Source organism: Saccoglossus kowalevskii, chromosome 21 (genome assembly GCF_978046115.1).
Source record: "Saccoglossus kowalevskii chromosome 21, keSacKowa6.1, whole genome shotgun sequence".
In the NCBI taxonomy this organism is placed as follows: Eukaryota; Metazoa; Hemichordata; class Enteropneusta; family Harrimaniidae; genus Saccoglossus; species Saccoglossus kowalevskii.
The window spans coordinates 22,765,891-22,775,495 of NC_140661.1; the positions used below are offsets into that span (position 1 = coordinate 22,765,891).

Sequence of the window (9,605 nt, forward strand, 5' to 3'; positions counted from 1 at the left end):
GGAAAATTTAAGATAACTGATTAACCAGCTGTAAATATAGATGAAAATATAGTAATATTCTAAAAGACTAATCAGATGCAGGTCGTGTTGGTCGCCCGTCCGTTTATGGCTGCCCGTCGATTGTGACGGCCACCCACCCGTGTTATTTAACATCGCCGCCCACTGCCAGTGGTTTCTGACCGCCAACCGATTTATAACCACCCGTCGGTCCATAGCCGACGGTACGGAGCGATCGTATTACACCAGATTATAAGCAGATTGTACTATACCTGGGTCGTATGACCTGTCGTGCAGTAGTTTGCGGTGATGAGGGACAGTCAATCAGTTCTCTTCCCAACCAATATTACGCTAACCCGTGAACCTACTGACCTATGATGGCTAATTCGGTTCATTTCCGGTTGGGCAGAGTTGACTCCTGTAAGGGACTGACTATTACAAATTCCTGGAGGATTTTTAAAATAAAAATTTGCACTGGAAATCATTGGGGAGAAGGGGGATTTAAAAAAATATATTTGAGTTCCGAGTTTGCAAATGATATTTTACTTAGCTTCTATTTTTTTTAATATCACGACCGTCGTTACGCCAGAGGATTTCAGCCAATTGAGTAAACAATGCCTTAGGCGGTCAAATGAGTGTCAAAATCAGTCGGGAAAAAACGACTAGGGTTGTTGTCCGGAAGAAATATGTACTATTTTGCTTACGCACATTTTTATCGTAAACATTCCCAACAATTATTTTCAAACTAATTTGCAAATGGAAATCAAATGTTTCGACAGTTGGCCGAAAGCATTTACTACCTGTTCCGTAAATGGGTAATCAACATTATTTGTGCACTATTATTTTAGAAACATTTTCCAATATTATTATTATTTTATTTAGTACAATAAACTAAATTTGTACGATAAGCAAAAAAAAATGAAAAGGAAAAAAACGTGACAGTTATTGAGAAATACGACACAATCCCGAGAATTACCGGAAGTGCCGTCGACATTCCACGATCATTCAGGATGTTCAAAGACAACTCAAACAACTAATAAATTAGTTGTTTGAGAATACAGTAAGCATCCATGGACTACTATACATGATTGTCGGCGACAGTTAATCGAACGCAAAGGCTGTGATTAACTCACGCCGAACATACATGTACGTTATATATATTAATATATAATATATAATTTACTCTCGTGTGTTCCAATCTGTTTTGTTTTCATTCTCGATTAAGGTAGCCACAAGGGTTTGATGACGTTTTTGATTAAAGCATTCTCCGTCTATTGTCTCATCCAGAACCGTAATTTAGCGTATATATTTCAAAAGCCTAAGTATAGAGGAACAAGTTCGCACAAACTGGAGAGTCCAGGGAGAGTCAATGTTTACGTAATTACCACGTGACCACAAAACCACTAAGTCCGCGATTGCGAGAGCACAATGCTGAACTTCCGTGTGAAATTTGCACAAGGCATTGTCAGTAATCAAGTCCATTATCCACAATATTTTACTCGTTATCCTCACCCGCGAATAACCTATCGGCCAAACAGATACATCGCTTTGATGACCCTACCAATATACATGATATATTGCATATTGTATTATACACCAGATATACACCAGGGAAGTGGAGAGGAGTCAGAATGCCCAGGAATAAATCATGTACTAGTACATGTACTACATATTGAATCGTTGGTGGCGACATAGTACGCTGACTATATAAACACACGTGCACACTTGAGCTTTATAAAAACAAAATCTGATGAGATCGTATCGTTGATGGCGCTATCAATCATCCTCTTCGGCTCTTTTGATAACCTAAAAACAGATTTCTGTTATACTGAATTGTAGCGTGGCAGTAGACACATTTAGACAGTTACAGAAAAACGTGTTATGGATGATGGATCTAAACATGTTGACACTATCAATATTCCATGAACTTTAAAGGGCGGTAGTCGTCACGCCACGCATGCGTGAGATATATGGGTTTCATTTTGAAAAAAGATGGCGACTTTGACTGTTCCGCGGATCAACGAGTACAAACTGTGACGTTACCAAGCTGTCATTAGATTATCAGAAGGTATCGAAAGAGTCGCCGGCGGTAATTAGTGCAAGTCGTGCCCAGGTCAAACCTCATACTCGTGATTTCCATTACAAGAGCGCTTTGGATTGTGGGAAAATCAATGTTTATCAACACAAATATTAATGTCACACATTCGCAGCGCGACGACTGTCGCCATTTAAAGGACATGTCATAATTAATCAATTAAAGCGAGAATGAAAACAAATCAGATTGGAACACAGGAGAGCAAATTAGTGAGTTACTCTGGCATTTGCGCCAGTGATGGCGCAGTAACTGTTGCCGACAATCATGGCGCTAGTCTGGCGAAACGGACGATGGTTTAATTAATTTCAATGGAAAACTCATTACTGTGGGGGAATTCTGTGTCATTTAAAACCTATTAGAGACGATTCCATTGCCGCCAATTTAATTGTCAGTGCTATTCACATGCAGTGGAAGATATCATAATAAATAAGTTGAAAGCATTTCATTTCAACATTTAATCATAGATGTCACACGATACAGTTGACTGGCAAAATAAAAAATACGGAATTGACTCTCTGTAATTTCTGCCTGCTGTTCAAACAATACTAGTAACCTACTTTTATTGAGTGTGGGCATATTAAAGTTTTCAGTGGGTGTGGCTCAACCGTGTTAGGAATAACTTACTAGAGAGTAGAGTTGATTCTTTCACCAGAATATAATATATCGAGAACGAACGCGAACCATTTAGTTATTAAATTGCCATATTCTAATTATTTTATATTGAGTGAAAACTGCCACACCATTTCAAACAACTTGAACGTGGCGAATCCGAAAAAAGGACAAAAAGAAAGTTTTCTTATTTAATCTGTGTTTGTCTCTGTAATATTCTCTAGTGCTTTATGTGTTTAGATTCATTTTTTGTTGTGTATTTGTGTATAAAATAGGATACTTTTCATTGGTGCTTGTAATGTTGAACTGTCGGCAATGATTAAGAAGCTTTAGAAGTTTTAGAAGCTTCGCTATTGTGTGGAATACATAGTAAATACCAACATTTACACCTTGTCCTGTAGCTAATGTTTTACGTGTTTTACGGTTCGAGTCACACATATGTCTTTCTATTTATCCTGCGTGCATCGTCTATTACTTGCTTGTAAATCAATATTACTGGTGAAGAAGTACTTAATATAAAGATGAAAATCTGGGTTACTCTTGGAATTCCTGATTTTGAGTATATTATCTTTTCTCTATATATATCTATGTACTTTGCACAGACACAGACGTCTTCTACAATCAATTGCTACACCGTGAACCGATTTCCGCTCATTAACAATTTTAAAAGCTGAGTGGATGGCTTCGACAAATAAATAACAAAAAAGACTAATACAAATTGGAAGAACGTGTTTTCATTGGGAAATTACATTGCTGATTTCCCGTAGAGGGCGCGACTTAAAAGTAACGTGCCCATTCAACAATCCTGGGATGTGTCTTTTTTTATACATTTGGGGCGGTTAAATGTAGAATGACCATAGACTGTCGGTTGATGTGACGAATTTTTTGCAAAATGCTTAGTGTATCTATGAATATATTCGTAAACAAGTAAGTCATTCATCGCACATTTACATGTCATGTATTAACGAACAAGGTATTTTAACGTTGTGCACATCGCGTGTATTATCATTGTCTACGATATAGGTGGCCACGCCATTTCACCATCGGTAATTTTGTTGATGCATAGTTGACCTCTTTGACTTACAGATTTAATGTGGAGTATTTTTGTTTAATATCCGCTTTACATTACGTGTTATAAAAAGAAAAATGTTTCCAGTCCAGCAACAGTATTCTTTCGAATTAATTAGTATGTTAAATAACAAACAAAAAAAGCATATATTCGGAGTATCAAATACGCATGCGCTCTGAATTACTAGGACGTACTATTGACTGACTGCACATTTGCGGAATTCATTATGTGATCGAATAAATCCTGTTGTGTGTTCTCCAAAACAATGTTTCTGGTTCGCGATATATCACAATGGAGTGAATGTGTCATCCAAAATCGAAAGAAAATAAAACAATAAGTCTGTACGACTGAAATTAAGAACAGTGTAAGCGTTCGTATTTCACACGCTTTGTATACGTAGCATGGGTCTCACATCGACGACTATATCGCTTGAGGAGAACAAAGATTGCATGATCGTTGTATAAGTTCCGGGAGGTTGATTCGCTAAGAAATTTCAGTGACGCAATGAGATTTACACCAAAGACAAGTAAGTGAAAATAAATTTTCGCGGGAATTGTTCACGCCCAAAGCGAAGGACGGGTCATTGTCTAAATGATTAGTTCTCATCCACCTCATTTACATAAGAATCAGACAGGTTGGTGAGTCAGGAATCAAAAACGAATGAGCAAGTCCCGTAATTACATTTAGTGTTATAGCATGCGCAGACCCGATTACGTCAACGCAGTTTTCCGGGGTAGTTTTATCTTGGCTATACATCGCGTCGCGTACCGATAGTGGCTTATGTCGACAAGATAGTATGGTGACTTCACCAAGTTCACACCCACACTCGGCAGAACGTGGTGTTTTCAACAGTAGCGCAATTAAGAAATAATACACACGAAGTAAATAGGTGTTAAGCGCCAAGACGCGCAGTGGTCACATCTTGGAATGCGGGACACAAACACAATGCGCTTCAAACGCTGCTGAATATCGATCTATGCCAGAGACTGTGATTTTAACGCGGGATTTACACGGATTTTATGTAGTGGAGAACACCAATGTTCGCATCGCAAGGATGCCACATGGCAAAAATGCTGGCTTTGAAATTATACACCATTTTATTAAGGATATTACTGATCTCGGCGTTTACGATGGTACCGGCAATTACAGGTAGGATTGTACTGTGCACTCAACAAATCGACGCTTGAGCTGAGTTGTTTTTAAAATCACATCACTGTCATATTTTTTTTTTCAATAACATACCTGTCGATAATTATATAAATTATTATAAAAACAGTCTTAAATGCACCTGCTCCGTGGTTGCCGGAAGAACGGGGCGTATCCGAATTAGACTGGGACTAACGACCATCGACGGCGTTTTGCTAGGCGTTACAAATATTTCCCATTGTATAGCAATTCTTCGCGTTCCCCTTGCGTATTGGAATTTTATTTAAATCATAGTACTAATCAGTTTATACTGGGACAGAACCCATAGGCTAGAATATTACTCTAAAATCATATATAGGTCAATGACCTACCAGGATCATAGAATCGACGCGACGTTAAATCACGCTTGGCTTTCATATTACCACAAGTCATCAAACCTATTCCCGACCGACAGTCAGGACGACGACTGTTTTGACTTCAACAAAAATACAGTATTGGTACTGGATTCATTGATATTAAATCATAAACAAGCATCGGCAACGATCTGACTGTAATTTTCCTTATCCACTATCTTTGTGAAATCTGTCTAATTATCTGTCTAATTTCTTTTTTTAATTTGGGAATCTATTTATTTTGTCACATACATGCCCACCACGTGGGAGCACGCGTACCGTTGGTATTTCCTATAGGTAATGTGTATGTTGTGTAGAACCCGTGCTTCGGTAGTTACACAGTTTAATAGAGTCGTACTATGGCGTAGCGTGTAAATGCAAAAGACACCTAGAAATTCAAATTCTGTTATTCTCTGCACGCCTATTGTTTTGTTCTTGATGAATACAATGATTTCCAACTCACGAATTAGCATCAAATTCAATATAACAAGTACATGCCGAAATCTTTAATTGTAAATATGTGCAACGTTTCATTCAATCCCTATATATAGAGAAAACAGCATCACAGTTAACACATTACCCATGGGCGGATACAGGATTTTTTATGGGGAGGGGGGGGTTCCAAACTTTAAAATGAAATATAAACTAAGTTAATGATTTTTTTTATATTATACAAAAACAAATTGAATATTTTTTTCAACGGGAGGGGGGGTTCGGACCCCAAGAACCCCCTAGATCCGCCAATGTTACCTTACGGTATTTATTACCTTGGCTGTTCTGTATATACATCAGGAAACTAGATTAAAATTTCCCATGATTAAATTCACATCAACTAACCACTACATGTTGCCCACCCGACTTTGTTGCATAAAGAATCAAATGTCAGCTAGTGTATTGGCTTAATTTAGCTTATTACACTGATATACGGTTGTTGGTATAATGCGTTTAGTTCGCGTATTAAATTTATAATTTGACCTTAAAATAACCCACAAGGTTCATATAGACATAGCATAATTGTATAGATGTATTAATTACAATTAAATATGTAGCTTTAGTGAAAGCTTACTAGGTGTACACTAATGACAACCTGTGTATGCGCCAGTCGTGTTAGTAGTGCGCGTTCGAATTCCATGTGAGCAATGTATGTTACACGGCGCGTTGTATATATCGCATGGGACCCATATCGAACAGGTCGCGTTATTTAACTGCTCTGTGTTAATTGACGAGAATCACACAGTTGTCATAGAATGTATGTGTAAGCGTCCTAATGCTAATAAAATCGTGGGAAAAACGTTTTTGTCGAATTGAATTACCAATCATTCCTTGCACATACACTGGCAACAATAAAACCATAGACTAAAAGACCAACATACTCGAATCCATGACGCACTTGGGTAATAAATAAGTGAGTATGAAAAACAAAAATGTTTGTATAAAATGAATTATTATTGCATTGTTAGGAAATGTGAATGTAATCGTTGTTTGTCATTCAGAGCAATAATATTATTAAAGGACTTAATCGTCGCACAGCGCTTGTTCGAAATAGTGTATATTACACGCGTTGTATACGTCGGTATCGAAGACCAATGCTGAGGGACGATTGTATCGCTTTAATAAACGTTAATGGTGAAATAATCACAACTTGTTAAGGTAGAAGCCTACTTATAAATTTAAAAACCTAGAATTTATTCATTTTGCAATAAAATGTACTCCAAGGTCACCAGCCTTTTTATCGAGCAATTGATGGTTGTATTTTAGTGGAAAGTCGCCATTTTGACACTATTATAACACTTTTACCACAGGTTCCTATGGCAGAGATATTATGCAATATCTCAAAATCTAGCCTGGTGACATAGGCTGAAAAAATCATATATTGTTAATGATGGAGTACTTTTTGTTGTTCTGAATTATTTAAAAAATCTGGGTTTTAAAAAGTGTCAAAAATGCAATTTTTCTTTAACATTGTGTTCTATGGAATTGTTCTAAAAATAGCAATTTTCAAAAAACTATTAGGACACGTTTCTCAAAAAGCTTAACTGCAACACACAAAATAATGCTATTTCGTTGTACCCTGGGACATTAACTTCATGATTGTACATAATAAACTAATGAACATTGTCATGCGATTTATGATCAATTTTGGCAAAAAAATATGACTAGACTTCTACCTTAACACAAAGGCATTATCTTAATAATACTAGTATGCAAGACGATTGGTCGCTGGACAAAACCGAGGATTTTGAATTTTGTTTGCGATATCCTGCCAATTGATCAAACAGGGTTACCAACACGACATGGAATGTGTGTGAAAATACACACGACAAATGAATTAAACTCGATTCCTTTGTAGACTAGCGCATGACTCGACCTGTTTATGCGTTTGTACACTAAGTAAAACAAAATAAGACGACAATCCGCCAGCAGCGTTTAAAAAGACCGGTTCTTTGTAACATTCTGTAGATTTTAGTTAATTAGCAGACCGAAGAATGCAATTAACCATTCTATTCATTTCACTTACGCGTTGGTGTATCTTTATTACAAGATACTGTGTATAATCATTTGTAATCCACGCAAACGACCATACTTATATGTTTGCATATTGGCTAGACCTAATTGCGCTAACGCAAAGGAAGGGCGAGCACAAATAACGGGCTGGGGGCGCCTTCAGTCGGTAACCTTTGCTAGTAAAACCCTAAATTCCTGTTGCAATTGTCTGTGTGCCCAGGGATGTACACTAAGTTCGGTTGCCATTTTGGAAATAAAAAGTTGTAGCCGGGAGTTGTATAAACATGTATTTGATTACGTTCGTGATATTCCCATTCCTAGAGTTACCACAGCCCGAGCTAAGCGTTTGCACACACTCTGCCAGTTAGTCAGTGGCAAAGGCGAGGCCTGGACCGGGGTTTAAAAAACGGATCCGTATTCTTAGCACGGGCTTAAAGGGCGGTGGTTGTCACGCAGCGCGTCTTCGAATTTCATGTAAACAAACAATGTATTTTAGACGCGTTGTGTGCGTGGCTATGAATCCCATATCGAACAGCACGCCGCGCGACGACCAAAGCCTTTTAAGTTTGTGAACTCCTAGCCGATGCCAATGAGCTGTGCATTGTTTTTTCACTTATGGAAAAATATGCAAGCTCTTTATGAACTTTACCAATAAGTTAGGCATGCACATTTGTTAGATTAACGTAGCGTTAGATTGTGTATCATAATAATTAAATTCGTTTTCACAATGCATCAGCCGTTTAATCACCACAATGGTGTCAACCGTTTTCTGTCAACCATATTTTAGTTGTAAAACAAATGTCCTGTCCTAAGCTTTTCAGAATCCATTCTGAGGTTTTTAACCGAAGACATTATCTTTCAGAATCCATTCTGAGGTTTTTAACCGAAGACATTATCTTATTCCATTCCCAATAGCAACTCCGTGTAATACTACCTTTACGACATGCAATAACAATCCCGCAATCTGATTGGTCCATATAATTAAACTTTTGCCCTCGTGGCGAGCGATCTCGATACACGACAACATCTTAATACGACGGTAATATTGCACTATATCTCTCAGAGGATTGTTAGGAACGTTATTAATTCGAATAATACTTCCAGCAGCACACTACCAACTAGAATCTGTATGTGTAATAAAACAACTCATATGTGAGAAACGTGCTATTTATAATTCCGAACCTAATACGCAGATTTGTTCATTCATGTCTGTTTCATACACAAGTCCAAAACCGTAAATGTATTCATTACTCCAAGAATAAAGAAGTTGGTTAAACGCTTGGACGTAACAGCAAATCAGAGAGCTCTAAAGGCTGACACTTGCACGATTCTGTGGCACACATTGGCACGACTCAGTGCACGAACAAATCGGAAACCGACGTGAAGTGTGCGTAAACCCAGGGCGTAAACCTGTCGTGACTGCGTGCCATATCGGGATTGAAATGCTCAAAATTTGGGTCACGACAAAATTTAGCGAGCGGCTCGTGAACTATGCGCAAACTGCTCGTGAACTCGTCGTGAACTATGCGTGAACTAGTCGTGAACAGTGCCGTTCGTGCCCAAAAAATGGCACGACTCGTGGCCAAAAGTCGTGCAAGTGTCAGCCTTGCTTTACGCTCTATGAATTGTATAAAATTGTATTGTGGAGTCATGAATATTCATGAGATATCGCCTGAAAATCCCATATTTGAACATAAACTTGTAATATACACTTTATAATAACAATTAAAGGCTGTATCGCACGTGTTAGAATGTCTCCTAAGCAAACAATTTTACATGAAATGTGTTCGTT

The 9,605-nt window shown here is 37.9% G+C and overlaps 1 protein-coding gene across 1 annotated transcript in view; it reads right to left on the minus strand.

Moving 5' to 3' along the window:
• LOC100313741 (STAT5-like protein) overlaps positions 1-285 on the minus strand; it is a 51,717-nt gene extending 51,432 nt beyond the window's left edge. Inside the window, exon 1 of the mRNA XM_085495202.1 lies at positions 270-285. The gene's annotated coding sequence lies outside the window, so the exon portion shown is untranslated. The remainder of the gene's footprint in view (positions 1-269) is intronic.
• Positions 286-9,605: the final 9,320 nt, after the last annotated feature.